Source organism: Rattus norvegicus, chromosome 9, assembly GCF_036323735.1.
Source record: "Rattus norvegicus strain BN/NHsdMcwi chromosome 9, GRCr8, whole genome shotgun sequence".
Lineage (NCBI taxonomy): Eukaryota > Metazoa > Chordata > Mammalia > Rodentia > Muridae > Rattus > Rattus norvegicus.
Window position 1 is genome coordinate 45,975,662 of NC_086027.1, and position 14,464 is coordinate 45,990,125.

At 47.1% G+C, this 14,464-nt stretch overlaps 1 long non-coding RNA gene across 4 annotated transcripts in view; it reads right to left on the bottom strand.

Moving 5' to 3' along the window:
* LOC100909803 (uncharacterized) overlaps positions 1 to 8,549 on the bottom strand; it is a 16,701-nt gene extending 8,152 nt beyond the window's left edge. Inside the window, exons 1-4 of one of the 4 annotated variants that reach the window (XR_001839787.3) lie at positions 8,383 to 8,549; positions 5,488 to 5,753; positions 3,112 to 3,812; positions 1 to 2,116 (exon numbers count right to left, since the gene is read on the bottom strand). The exon at positions 1 to 2,116 is cut by the window's left edge and continues 1,503 nt beyond it. This is a non-coding gene — a long non-coding RNA (uncharacterized LOC100909803). Of the gene's footprint in view, positions 3,813 to 5,487; positions 5,754 to 8,382 lie in introns of all 4 variants that reach the window. The other 3 variants (XR_010054752.1, XR_010054750.1, XR_010054751.1) reach the window with 3 other exon arrangements.
* Between the last annotated feature and the right edge of the window lie 5,915 nt (positions 8,550 to 14,464).

Below are 14,464 nucleotides of genomic sequence, written 5' to 3' on the forward strand. Positions count from 1 at the left end.
TGGGATGTTTTGGTCTAATTTACACTAATTAACACAGAAAACAATATCTCTGTCTGGCCCCGCCCCCAGGCCTCCCCCTCCTCCCTTCCTGGTTGCCGTACCTCCCAGTTCCTGCCCCTGAAAAGCAGGTCTGGCCCCTTTCCGCAGGAACCCTGTATGTGAGGCCTGCTTTCCCACGTGCGTTGGACCCCTTCACTTGGCACTTTCTCATGCGGGGCTTCTGGGCTCTGCCTGCCACTGCAGCCCCTGGTTCGCAGCAGCAGGAAAAGCGAATATGGCTCCACAAAAAGCTTAACTCGTGTTGTTATCTCTTTTTTAAACTTATAAGCTACAGGAAACTTACTCAGACCTATCTCTCATGGACCAAATAGACTCCACTCAGATAAGTACACCTGCCTAAAGTTCCCCCTTACTACCTATTCCAAAGGGTGGGATTCCTCTGGGTTTCAAATGTCCATCTAAGAGAAAAAGATTTCTTTTCTTCCAAATACACTTAATCTTATTCTCTGCCTATAATAAATATATGTGTGTGTTTCAGCATCTTGTGAAGTCCAGGCGCTTACTACACCCGGGACAGCTCCAGAGAAGCCACCTCCAGATGTCCAATCTCTTCTCACATTCATAGACGCTTCTATTAGACCTGTTCCTTCTGATCTATCCTCAGATGGTTCCACAGACCCTGGACAACAAGGAAACAGCCAACTCTAAGACTGGACAAACATCCCTATACCCATTTTTCTAGGTTCCCTAGAAACACGTTGCCCCAAAGCAAGTAGAAAGTGGTCAAAGATCACAACGACCCTATCCCTGCTCCACCATCGCCTCTAATTTTTCTTTTTAATTAAACCAAAACGGGGAATGTTGATATTCTGCCTAAGCTCCACCCCCACAGCTACCTGGGAACAGCCAGGTATGCTCTGCCCCACAGTTGCCTGGCAACAGCCAGCTGTGCCTGACTATAAAGGAGGCTGCTTGCCCCCTTCCTCTCCCTCTTGTTCTCTTTGTTCTTCTCTGCTCTTTCCTGTCCTTTCTCTCCCCATCCTGCCCTTTCCCCCCACATGCCCATGGCTGGCCTCCTTTCCTCTCCTCTCTTCTTCTCTCATTAAACTTCTCCTCACGGAACCATGTTGACTTGGTGCATTCTGTCCAGGCACGGGCCGAGATTTAAATCCTAACAGAAAACAGACATGCAAAATGTGTTTTTAAATTATTTTTAAAGATTTATTTATTTACTTTATGTGAGTACACTGTTGCTGTCTTCACTTTACTTAAAGATTTATTTATTTTATGCATATGAGTGTACTGTAGCTGTCTTCAGACACACCCGAAGAGGGCATCAGATCTCATTACAAATGTTTGGGAGCCACCATGTGGTTGCTGGGAATTGAACTCAGGACCGGAAGAACAGTCAGTGCTCTTAGTCACTGAGCCATCTCTCCAGTCCATGTTTTTAAACTATTGACTCTGTGGCTGGTGAGATGGTTCTCGGAGTGGTACAAGCAAGATACGGCTTCAGCAGTCAGAAGTCTATCTGGTTGTGAGCACCAATTAGAAGCTTGAGGGGAACCAGTCAGCCTGCATCAAATATGGTGTTCCCAGCTGGGAAATGGCTCCGTGTGTAAGATGTGGATGCACACGTGTGAAGTCCTAAGCTTGCATCCCAGCATGCAGTTAAAAGCCAGGCATGTTGCATGCCTGTAACCCCAGAACTAGGGGAAGAGACAAGCATTTCCTGGGGTTGCAGGCCAGCCTGTCTAACTAAACAGTGGGTTTTAGATTTAGTGAGACAGCCTCAACAAAGAAAAAAGAAAGTGGAAAGTGATTGAGGAGGATGCCTGAAATCCACCTCTAGCCTCTACACATGCATGACCTCGCCAATGGGCACACATCCACGCGCAAACCAAATTAATCAATTGATTGGTTAAAATGGGCAGTTTTACCCAGAGGTGACCAGAGATGGTCTGTGTTCTCAAGGAATACTGGTCACTCGGAGTTCCCATTGATCCCCATGGCTCACGGATTGTCATCCTCTGATGAGATACGTCTTCTCCTCCAGAACGTGTGGCGTTACTTTTGTGGGTTACCAAACTGCATCCATTAGTTCACATTTAGAATCCTGGATGAAAGAACGGAGACGATGGCTCCTTGTCCGTGTTCCTGGGGAGCCCCCTAGAGGCCAGAGTGAGTAACTGACACAGGGGTAATGGAGAACCCAGACGCACGGGTTCTTCCCTGCGTAAACCCTGAGTGGGGTGGTTTGGGGTAGATTTAGTAGTAGTCCTTACCCTGACACCTGAAGGCAATATTTTCTGTTCTCATGGGAGTTTGTAATTCCTCCGGGTGCTTGGTTGGGTACCTAAAGGAAAGTGCTGTGTGCACGGGGAACTCAAAAGAGTGATGATCTTCGGTGTGAACCAGCAGGTGCAGTGGCACACGAGAGATTCTGTGTGGCCATCAACAGGGCAAAGTAGACACTTGAAAGGGAGAAAGGTATCTTCTATATTGAGGGCTTTGCATGGGTCTATGTATGGGTCTGCAGAATGTATGCATGTATGTATGAATGAATGTATGTATGTATGTATGTATGTATGTATGTATGTGTATGTATTCATAGGCAGTGTCTCTAACTGAACCTGGGGGCTACCATATTGGCTAGACTGGCCAGGCAGTAAACTTCGCTGATGCTCCTATCTTGGCTCCCTGTTCCCATCGGCACCAGGGTTACAAGCGTGGAAAGCCATGTTTGATTTTTTACCTTGATTCTGGGGATTGAACTCAGGCCGGCATGCTGGCACATCAAGAGCGTCAAGCCTGTTTTGCTTTGGTTTGATTTTGAGACAGGGTCTTACTATTAGCTTTTGCTAGCATGGAATTCACTATGTAGACAAGGCTGGCCTCAAACTCACAGATACTCACCTACTCACCTGCCTCTGCCTCCTGAGTGCTGGAATTAACACTCTCTCTCTCTCTCTCTCTCTCTCTCTCTCTCTCTCTCTCTCTCTCCCTCCCTCCCTCCCTCCCTCCCTCCCTCCCTCCCTCCCTCCCTCCTCCTTCCCTCCCTTCCCCCGTCTCTCTTTCATAAATGAAATTATAGGATGACTCTGGAGGTACCTTGGGTAGGATTCCAATCTGATGAAATAAAATCAGTATAACTAGGGTAATACAAAAGTTAAACCATGTATTTTGTTGCAAACGGGGTTTCTGATGGATCCCTAGAGATCCCCAGGTTTACATCCGAGGAATGAGAAAGGTGTAAGGCATTTTGGAATTCTTGGTCCTCAGGTCAGGTGAGAAAGGTCATCCAGAAGCTTCTCCTTTCTCTTCCCATGTTCCCAAAGTTGTCTGACTTTCCATCCTGCCTCAAAATCATAAAGGGTCCATCCTGAGGCAAAGGGTTTCTGTCTTGGCTGGGACTTCCGATCTCAACTGTACTGAGGACTGATGTACTGAGGACTGTGGCTTCAGGCAGGTCAGATACGGCCTCTGAGGCTCAGGTGTCTGTCCAATGGGACTGCCACCTGCTCTCTCCTTCGTCAGAAGCTGGGTGCAGCAGAGGAACATGGAGAAGGCGCCCCCTATCGGCTCGCGAGGGAACTCCTCCTGAGTTGCAGGGACACTGGTAACTAGCTGGGAAGAAATGGGGACAGTAGCGTGACGGTCCCCTTCAATCAGACGCAGACATCTGACCTTCCAATTCCATCCTTTCCTTGTTAACTTCTATGCTGAAATTTTCAAGCAGCTTCTCCGAAGCAGAATGCCAACGCGCTCTAGTGCGGGGCTCCAGCTGGGGCCGAACACCACAGGAGGCTAGGCTGTGAGGGAGGACAGGGGGTTTTAAGCAGCTATGCCAGACACCTAATCAAGCCACGGGAATTTCCTCAGTTTCAAGGAAAGCCCCTCATCAGTCCCGGGCCCGACCTGGACGCTTCCTGCTCACACCCCACAGCCAGTCCTACACAGGGATTTTGCTTTCCTTTCTAACTCTGCCAAGTATGCTCTAGAGGATGATTAATGAAACACCCCTGTTTGCTTTCATCCGCTGCCCTTCCATTCCAGCAACCTAGAAATCAAGCCGCTTCCAGGAAAACGAACCTTACCAGTGGTTCACCTGTCACCTAGCACGCACAATGAGAGAGCAGGCCCGGATGGGATTAGCACCCAACTGTGGCACAACCTTGAAGCTGGCTCTGTTGAAGACTGATAGGACAGCGAGCCTTCTCCTCCTATTCCTGCTGCTTTAGCCAGGCTTGCTACTGAACTTGGGGGCACAGTCTGTACTTCAAGATTCCAAGTTCAGCCACCTATCCTCAATTAGAACAGCCAAATTAATGGCAGAAGAGTGGGCTGGAGGGATGGCTCAGTGGTTAGGAACACTAACTGCTCTTTCAACCGTCCTGGGTTCAATTCCCAGCAACCACACAATTATCTGTAGTGGGTCCAATGCCCTCTTCTGGTGTGTCTGAAAATAGCTACAATGTACTCAAAGGTAAAATAAGATTTTTTTTCTTAAAAAAAAAAATAGTAACAAGCGGAAAGTGGAGATTTATTCAATGTAGCCAAATGGGAAGATTCGGTGACCCTCTGAGGGTCCATTTCGGCGTCCTGAAATTATATTAAAGTTTAAATAAACGACTAGGGACCTCTAGCCTATATGCACATCTAGGTGGTTCAGTGCAGTCCTTTCTACCATCGACCCCATCATGTCTAGGCTGCAGTAAAAGCCCCACCTTCCTGCTCCTGGCTGGGACTCTCTCTCTCTGTCTCTCTGTTTCTCTCTCTCTGTTTCTCTCTCTCTCTCTCTCTCTCTCTCTCTCTCTCTCTCTCTCTCTAAAGATTTATTTATTTAATGTATACGAATACACTGTAGCTGTCTTTAGACACACCAGATCTCATTACAGATGGTTGTGAGCCACCATGTGGTTGCTGGGAATTGAACTCAGGACCTCTGGAAGAGCAGTCAGAGCTCTTAACAGCTGAGCCATTTCTCCAGGTGCCCTTTCTCTTCCTGAGGAAATTCCCATCTTGTAGATCCTTTGTTTCAAGACTCTGATACTCAAATGAAGAGATGTAGTGGTCTCTTTAAATACCTCCATTTCGACCACATTGATTACAGACTGACCTCTCCCCTTATGACTCCCACAGGGCCCTGCCCCTCTCTATCTCCCCATTCGCCTCTGACTCTCTGAGATACCCTTTCCTCCCCTCTCCACCTTCCTAGCAGCTGCAGGGAGCAGGACCACCACTGAATGCTCCTACCCCCGGATCTGTGTTGCCTTCCGCCACTGAATGTTCCCAGTCCCGGATCTGTGTTGCTTTCCTGATTTTGTTTGCTTGCCCTTGTTTGTTTCTGCTCCCCCTGCTCTTCGTCCAGAGTATTGTGGAGTTTTTGGTTTGGCTGACCATTTTTCCATCGAGATATAACTCACAGACAATACTCCTCATCCTAACCTGTGCCCATGGCAGCTCACTGTGGTGGCTTGCACTTACCATCCCAGTATGTGCAGCTAAGGCAAGAGGGTGACCACTGTGACCCCTGCCCTACTCCGCCATCTCTTTATCAGCTGGTTCACGCATTTGGGTTGTTTCCATCTTGGGGCTATTGTGAATGGATGGTTTTTCTCTGAACTTTGTTCATGCGGGCATGTGCTTTCAGAACAATTGGCATGCACTGAGATCGGACCCGCTGGCTCATATGCTAACTGTGCTTTTGGAGAATCAGCAGAATGTTTTCCAAAGTGAATTATTTTTATTTCCTAAACAAAATAAAATGCATCCCCATCATAAGAAAAACGAGATTGCAAATAATATGCACATGACCATTCATCCACTCTCCTCCTTTCCCAGGGGTATCTCTCACTCTGTTACACATTAACAGGTACCTGCACACATCATTCTATCTATCTTAATCTACCTGACATTGACTATATACAACATTCAGGATGTCAGAAACAGGGAAGCCAGACCTTGTTGCGCTAGCTGGGAGTCTAAGACAAAAGGATTTCAAGTTCAAGGCCAGCCTGGGCGACACAGTAAGACCTGTCTTATAAAATCAAAGCAAGGGTTTGCTCAGCAGTAGAGTAGTAGAGTTTGCGTAGAGGACTTGCTCATGAAGGACTTATCATCAATGCCAGAGGAAATAAAGAGTAAAAAGGAAGGAAGAAAAAAACAAAAGAGAAAGGAAGAGGTGAAGGGGAGATATGTTAGTCCTTGTAAGCACCATGCACACTTGTTGGAATATCCGTTTAGCTACTTTATTGGGTTCTTATACCTCTACCTTTCTTCCTAACCTTATTCCACCCTAATCCATTCCAATCCCCAACACTAGGCAGGAGAGAAAGAAAGTTAGATGGGAAAGGGGCCTCTTTAGACTACTTCCTGCGTACTAAGGGTATTGGGTTTCTCGGGGCAAGTGCAAACTGCATCCATTATGATTTTTCCAACCTTTTCTTGTCTCTTTGCTCATGACCACTTGACAAACAGCAACAATAGGAACTAGAAGCAGCAGGAGGATGAGCAGGAGGATGAGCAGCAGGGGGAGCAGCAGGGGAGCAGCAGGGAGAGCAGCAGAGGGAGCAGCAGAGGGAGCAGCAGGGAGAGCAGCAGAGGGAGCAGCAGAGGGAGCAGCAGGGAGAGCAGCAGGGGGAGCAGCAGAGGGAGCATCAGGGAGAGCAGGGGAGCAGCAGAGGGAGCAGCAGGGGAGCAGCAGAGGGAGCAGCAGGGGAAAGCAGGGAGAGCAGCAAGGGAGCAGCAGGGGAGCAGCAGGGAGAGCAGCAGGGGAGCAGCAGGGGAGCAGCAGGGAGAGCAACAGGGGAGCAGCAGGGGGAGCAGCAACTTTCTCAGGCCCTCTCAGGGCTCTCCCATTTACACCCTCTCCAGAGTCCCCAGCATTAAACTATCTGCAGCTGGCAAAGAGCACGAGGCAAATCATAATCACCTGCTGTAAAGCAGTCTCTTATCCCCACACACCGGGGTTAAAACAAAAACACATTCACCTAACATAACTTGGATTTATTAAAGAAACCAAAATTCTTGCTACACACACTGTAGGAAACTGAGTTATATCAACTGTGTTTGCCTTCTGGTGAGTATAACCAGTTTGTTCCCAAGTGCATGCCTATCACAAGAGCCTCTTCTGGAACATTCTGACAGGTATTCTTACACAGGCTCTACTCTCCATAGAAACTCTCCAGTGTGTGCTAAGTTTGTGTTGCATTGGGTAAGGGTTTGCAAGGTTTTTTGTTTGTTTGTTTTTGTTCCATCAATGCCCTTTCTAACTTTTATTTATGTCAGTGTGCATGCATGCATGTGCATGTGCATGTGCATGTACTGCATGTGTTCATATGCTATGGTAGACATTTAAAGTCTGAGGACAACTTTGAGGAGTTACTTCTCTCCTTCCCACCATAGGATTGGGGATCAAACTCAGGTCACCAGGCTTCAAGCAAGTGCTTTTACCCACCCCATCTTGCTAGCTCAGCTTCTATTTTCCTAAGAAATACTTTTACTGTGAAAGAAGAAGAGGAAGAGGAAGAGGGGGAAGAAAAGAGGAGGAGAGAAAAAGAGGGAGAAGAGGAAGAAGAAGGAGGGGGAGGAGGAAGGGGAGGAGGAGGAGGAACAACAACAACAACAACAACAACAACAGGAGAAAATAAGACCTTGAAGTAACAAAGAAATCCAGAAGAAAGCACTCATAAGCAACTCTGTATCTTCTAATGCCAGCTGATACCAAAGCTGAGGCTTGAAGCCAGTTGAAACCATTACATCATCTTCTGCTTTAAACTATTACAGCAAAACCAAACAAGCAAAAACAACAAAAACTAACAGCTGGACAGTGGTGGCATAGGCCTTTAATCCCAGCACTCAGGAGGCAGAAGAAGGAGGATCTCTGCGTCTGGTCTACAGAGCAAGTTCCAGGACAGACAGGGCTACCCAAAGAAATCTTGTCTTGAAGAACCACAAAACAACAACAAACATTACATCACTTTCAGATCTGCCCTTCAGTGATGACATCACTGTAGGCACCAGGTCTCTGCTGCAGCCAAATAAGACATAGATTTGTTTTGTTTTGTTTTGTTTTTTCCTGTAAACTATCGATTTAAAAAACAATCTGAAACCAAACAAGCTATAAGCTCATTCCCATTCCCCCTTTTCCAGGCAGCTAAAGCTTCATTCAGTTTCACATTGCCACTGAACCAAGCTTAAGCCTTTGTTTCACAGCTGAGAAGCCTCAGAAAGAAAGAAAAGCCAATGTTTCAATGTCAGGGCTTCTGTCTGAAGAAACAACAGAGTGGCTGGAGTTAACCAAATCCACTCTTGTGGAGTAGTTCTCCAGGCTCACAAACGCCCATTCACTGTCTGTGTTTTCCCTAGCATGGGCCTCACCTCCAGGGGCTTTGTTTCTGTAACAAGGATCTGGGGAGGATGCCGAACTTGTTTCAATAGACCACGACCAGACCGTCTGCAGTGCGCTGGACTTGACACAGTTGTCCAGCCCTTCTGCTTATCTAAGAAGTCAGCCAACCACATTATAGGTTCTCAGGAGTCATCCTTCTGGAAAGAGGATCAATATTGCTCAACATTACTACTGCAATTCCGTTTTATATCACTGGGTTTCTGATGCTATTGGCTTTTTTTTTTTTTTTTTTTTTTTGCTATTGTCTTTTTAATACTGGCACCTCCTGGTACTTTGTCACCTCAGCCCAACCCCACCTCCACCCTGACCAACCAAGGCCATGAGGTGTTGGGTGTTGACCCCTCTCTCCTCAGGACCAGCAGGCTACAGTATCTTGGGTCTCAGACCAGACCCTCAGTCTACATATACTCAGTCACTGAAACTATGTATCTTTATTTTGTTTCAGCCTTACTAAACTATGATTGACAGGCAAAAAGTTTAAGTTACACAATGTGATGTTTTAGAATGTGGATATAGTAAGCTAATTAGCCTCTCTCTTGTTTTTTAGAGTTGCCAGTTTGTGGTTGAGATGAAAGGTGGAGGATCTATAGTCCCTTGGCAAATCCTAATCACACAGCCCCCCATTACTGACTGTAGTCACCTGCCCTGCATCAGCCTTCTGGAGCCTTCTCCATTGGGAATTACTCTGCTCAGTCTGGCTTATTTCACTTAGCGTGCAAAGGCTGAATAATATCCCACCCCCCTTCACATTTAGTTTATCCACTCACTTGTTATCTGGGCTTTTAAGATGTCCCTGGACTTTTGCTACTATGAATGGTGCTGTGGTGAGCATGACAATGGGGGTGAGGCTTCCAAATCTGGCTTACTGACTTTGGATGCCCGCAGGCCCTGCAGAACTCCTGGACCATGTGGTTGCTTTACTTTCCACCCTTTGAGGACCCCCATACAATTTACACCCCATTGACAATGACTAAGATTCTTATTTCTTCACTTCCTCATAAACTCTCCTCTCTCCATGTCTTTGATAATGGCCATCTTTCCAGGTACGAGCTGACACTTCCTTGGTCTCTCGGTTTCAGTTTGCATCGTCCTGTCATTCATGAAGTTTAACTCTTCTTCATATCCCTGTGGGCCATTGGTAGGTTGCTATGGTGTGAATGTGGTTTGTCCCTCCAACACTCATAAGAAATAGATTGGCATTGGGAGGTGGGGCCTCGTGGGAGATGCTGGGCCATGGGAATGGATTAATGCCCAAGAGAGGTAGATTGGCTCTCACAGGAATCTGTCCCCACTAGCAGATTGTGTAGCAGAAATGAAAGGAGGTTTAGTAGGCCAGACAGATTCAATGCATTGTTGACTTACAATGTTGTCAACCCAATCTGCGTTACTAGGCAAACCTCATCACAGTGAAGGAGTGAAGGAGTGTCTCAAATGAAACACATCAGCTCCAATTTGGGTGGTCAGGTCCTCTGTTCTCTCCCTCTTCTACTGTAATCTGCTTTAGTTTTCCTTCTCCTGTTTTTGAGACAAGAGCTTACTACACAGCCCAGGCTTGCCCCGAGCTCACAACCCTCCTGCCGTAGCCTTGCTGGTGTTACTGCAAGCCACCATGACTGGCTTCAACTCCTACTTTCTTATGTCCCGTTCAGAGGTTTCCTGAGATGTCTGGGAAGTCGTGGACATCTGCTCAGATGTAAGACTTCAGCTCTAAGTCCTGTGAAGCGGGACAAGGGATTTCAAGGGATCCAGTTGGGTGATCTCTGGGAATAACTAAGTGTGAGCATTTTTAGATCTTCCCTTTTGCACTGCTAGTATTCTAGAAAATATTCTTTCAGCCTTCTATTCGGAGTTGTAGTTATAGCTAGACATCCAAGTCTTTTTGTAAGGGTTTATTTTATTTTATCTACATTAGTGTTTTGCTTTCATGAATGTACAGTGTGTGTGTGTGTGTGTGTGTGTGTGTGTGTGTGTAGTTGCAGCTGACAAGTGACAGTGGTGTCACTACGTGAGTGCTAATCCTCAAGCCTAGGTCCTCTGCAAGAGCAGCAAATGCTCTTCACTGCTCGTCCATCTCTCCAGCCCTTAGACTAGGCATCTCAGCCTTGAAGACGGTGGAAGAAAAATGACTGGGCTCCAGCAGTCAATATATAAGTTCACCTAATTTGACGGCTCTATATAGGTTCTTTCCCTCCTCTCTTCTTCCTCCCCTCTTCCTTCATTCATTTATTCACAGATTGGAGTCAACTAAAGAGGTGGGTACTTTTGAGACAAGATCTTGCTAAGTAGCCTGGACTAACCTGGTACCCGTTATGTACCCCCAGGCTTACTTTGAACTTACAGCCATCCTCCTGCCTCAGCCTCTCAAGTCCTAAGATTATAGGCATGAACCCCGACTTATAAGTATGGTCTGTGTCCAACTGGAACCTTCCAAACCAACGACCTTCTGTTTTAGCCCCTCAGAGGAGCCATGCTGCTCCAGTCTTTCACTGAGCAGCACCCCCCCCCCTCTCTCTAACCGGCTGTAGTTCCTGGTGGAGAAGCTTTTTGAACTTCTACATTATTCTCTCGATCAATCTATTTCTCATCTCTTGGTAACTCCACAGTTAATCTAGGTGATTCCAGACTATTCCACCGTCCTGCTGTGACCCTCACCTCCTCATGTTAACTGATCAGGTGTGTGCGTGTGTGTGGGTGCGTGTGTGTGCGCACACGTGCACCAGATGTTTATTTACATTATTTTCAGTAATCACGTCTTTAATTCCCAACACATCTAGATATTTTTCAGACCACTCTCTGTAACCACACATACGGAGCCGTGGGAGCGCCTAGGTCTGTCTGGTCTGCTAGCTGTTCCTTCAGGTATACTTGCCTTCTGTGTAACTGAGTGCTTCTCCCATGACATCCATGTTCCTCAGAGGCTTCTCCTGTTCGTAAGCTTACACTTGCATCTGAAGTGGATTCTTTGTTAGCCTCAGGGGCCTCCTTGCAAGATGGGAGAGGGAGACTTGTAGCTACGGTTCGGTGCGGTGTTCAGCTGGTTTTCTTTTCCAGTTGCCCTTTCAGACGCAACAAACAATTATCTTTTCTTTCGCAGTACACCCCACTTCCTCCTTACCAAACCGCAAGCTGTTTTTCAGCTTCTGACTGGCTCTAAGCCACCATTTCCTGACCCCACTTCCTCCTTAGTCACACAGAAAAGAAAAAAATAAAACAACTTGTGCTTTAATTTTTTTTTCTTATCTTACATTAACAACTGGATCTTGTGGTTGGGCCTCAACCAGCCAGGTACAATTCAGCTTCCTTTTTGCATCAGGGATAAAAACCAGAAGGACGTACGTCCCTATCCCTGCACTTAGTCCACTGATTTTGCCAGTGGGTAACAACTCTTGTGCAAAAGTAAGGGCACAGATAAGACACTTTAATTGTCGTAGGGTTTTACTGCTGTGCACAGACACTATGACCAAGGCAACTCTTATAAGGACAACATCTAATTGGGGCTGGCTTACAGGTTCAGAGGTTCAGTCCATTATCATCAAGGCAGGAACATAGTAGCATCCAGGCAGGCATGGTGCAGGAGGAGCTGAGAGTTCTACATCTTCATCTGAAGGCTGCTAGCAGAAGACTGACTTCCAGGAAGCTAGGACTAGGGTATTAAAGCCCATGTCCACAGTGACACGACTACTCCAACAGTGCCACACCCACTCCAACAAGGCCACATTCACTCCAACAAGACCACACCTTCTAATAGTGTCACTCCCTGGGCCAAGCATATACAAACCATAACAATTATGATGGTCATCTCTTTCTTTGTGACCTCAGAAATATTCCAAATCCTGTGACAAAGTATCCCAACCAATGCAACTTAGGGAAGCAAGGGTTTATTTTAGCCCACAATTCCAACTTCCGCTCCATTATTTCCAGGAAGTCAGAGCCTGAGACAACTGGTTACCAAGACAAGTGTGCCGGCCCACAGTCTGGAAGCCGACCACTGAATGCCTGTGCCCTGGGCTTTCTCTCCCTTTCAGTCTAGGGCAGTGTTTCTCAACAGGGGCTGTCTTGCATATCAGATACTTACATCATGATTCATAACAACAATTACAGTTACATGAAGTAATTAACATACATGAAGTAATGTTACAGTTGGGGGGGCACCTCGATTTAAGGAACTGGATCAAAGAGTCACAGCATTAGGAAGGTTGGGTCTAGAGGCCTGACTTCTGACATGGTGCCAGCCATATTCAAGGTGGGATTACCACTCGATTAACCTAATCAGGAAATTCCTCACAGCCATCCCCAATGGTCAACCTGCAGTAGACACTCCCTTACTGAGACTCCGTTCCCAGGTGAGTCCAGATTCTGCAAGTCGGTGATCTTGGGTTTTTTTGGTTTTTTTTGTTTTTGTTTGTTTTTTTTGTTGTTGTTGTTGTTTTTTCGGAGCTGGGGACCGAACCCAGGGCCTTGCGCTTTCTAGGCAAGCGCTCTACCACTGAGCTAAATCCCCAGCCCCACAAGTCGGTGATCTTAAGCCATCATCACCACAGTGCTCGCTGGGTGAAGAAGCCACACACAGCTTCTGGACACAGAGGTTTTCTGCCCTGAACTGCTTTGCTTTGCTTCTCTGGTCCAAGTTCCCTGCTCCCGCCCCTAAGCAGATCCTTCCATGACTCATTGTATGGCTGGAGGTTCGTATCTCTAACCTCCTCTGACCACAGGTTTATAGAACTGGCTATAAAGAGTTCTTCAAGCGACTTGCCATGTATAGGAACCCCGCGTCCATAATCGGCCAACTCTCGGCTTCTATCGGTAGACGTAGGTGGGGGTCAGTGCTCTGTCCTGAGACCTTTTTTTCCTAATAACACTTCGAGTGGCAGGGACTCAGCTCCTGACCGTCCCCTTCACACCAATTAATCGATCTTTTTGGACTGTGAGGTTGAGCCCCCGCAAATAGAATGAAACATAGCTACCACCTACATCAGGGACAAAGGTTTTTGGCTCCCCAGTCTCAGTTTAAACAGTATAAACTGATTACATTTGACAAACATGCCGGGCATAGGGGTTCCTTCGTAGAAAAGTCCCGGGTTAGGCTTCCTTTACATTAATACCTGCTTTCTGCCAGTGTCAGAGCCTCCTGAAACCCCAGAACTCAACTGGAAGGGCAAGGTCTGGCTAAGACTCAGAGCTGGGAGTATTGACCGAATCCCTGTCATGGTCAGTGAATAGAGCCCATGGACCTGCCCAACTCCCATCCAGTCCTTACCGTAAGACCAGAGTGGTCAGGGGTTGTGAGAAAGTTGAGCGTGCCAGGAAACGTGATAAGGTAGAGCAGGTCTGAGACCCCAGCACTCAGATACACACCTGAGACGGTGGGTGCCTCCCTGCTCCCTACCAGATTCCTGGCTGAGAACACATACCACACTCCCCAATTGTCACCCAGAACAGAATTCTCCATGCTAATGAGGTATCTAGAGGCCCTGAGGGTTTTAGAGCTTCTCTTCCCAGACATTCCTCCCTGCAAAAAATATCTAACTGGGGCTGGGGATTTAGCTCAGTGGTAGAGCGCTTACCTAGGAAGCGCAAAGCCCTGGGTTCGGTCCCCAGCTCAAAAAAAAAAAAAATAATATCTAACTGGTCCACCTGAGGAGTTGGTATGCATTCATTTTCCATGATGAACAGTCAATAAATATGGTATAGATAAACAGGAACTGTCTCTTCCATCGAGAACCGTCATGGGGAGCATGGAGAAGGCCTTTGCCTACAGAGCTGCAGCCTAAGACTCCTGTAGACGGCATCTCTGCTCTTCCAAACAATTATCACCCAGCTAAGGACAATCATCGATGATCTAAGTCAGAGTTCCCATACCCCACCTCCCCTCCCCAACCCTGGGCCGAGGGCCACCAACTCTGCTCTCAACTCCTTTTGACTCAGGGATGCCTGGATGTCCAGGAGTTTGGGAGCCCCTGGTCCCTGCCTACTCTCAGGCCTTGGATCCCTGATCCTTCATTCCGGACTCCTCTATGTAGCCCCAGTAACTGAGTACCCAGGAGTCAATGA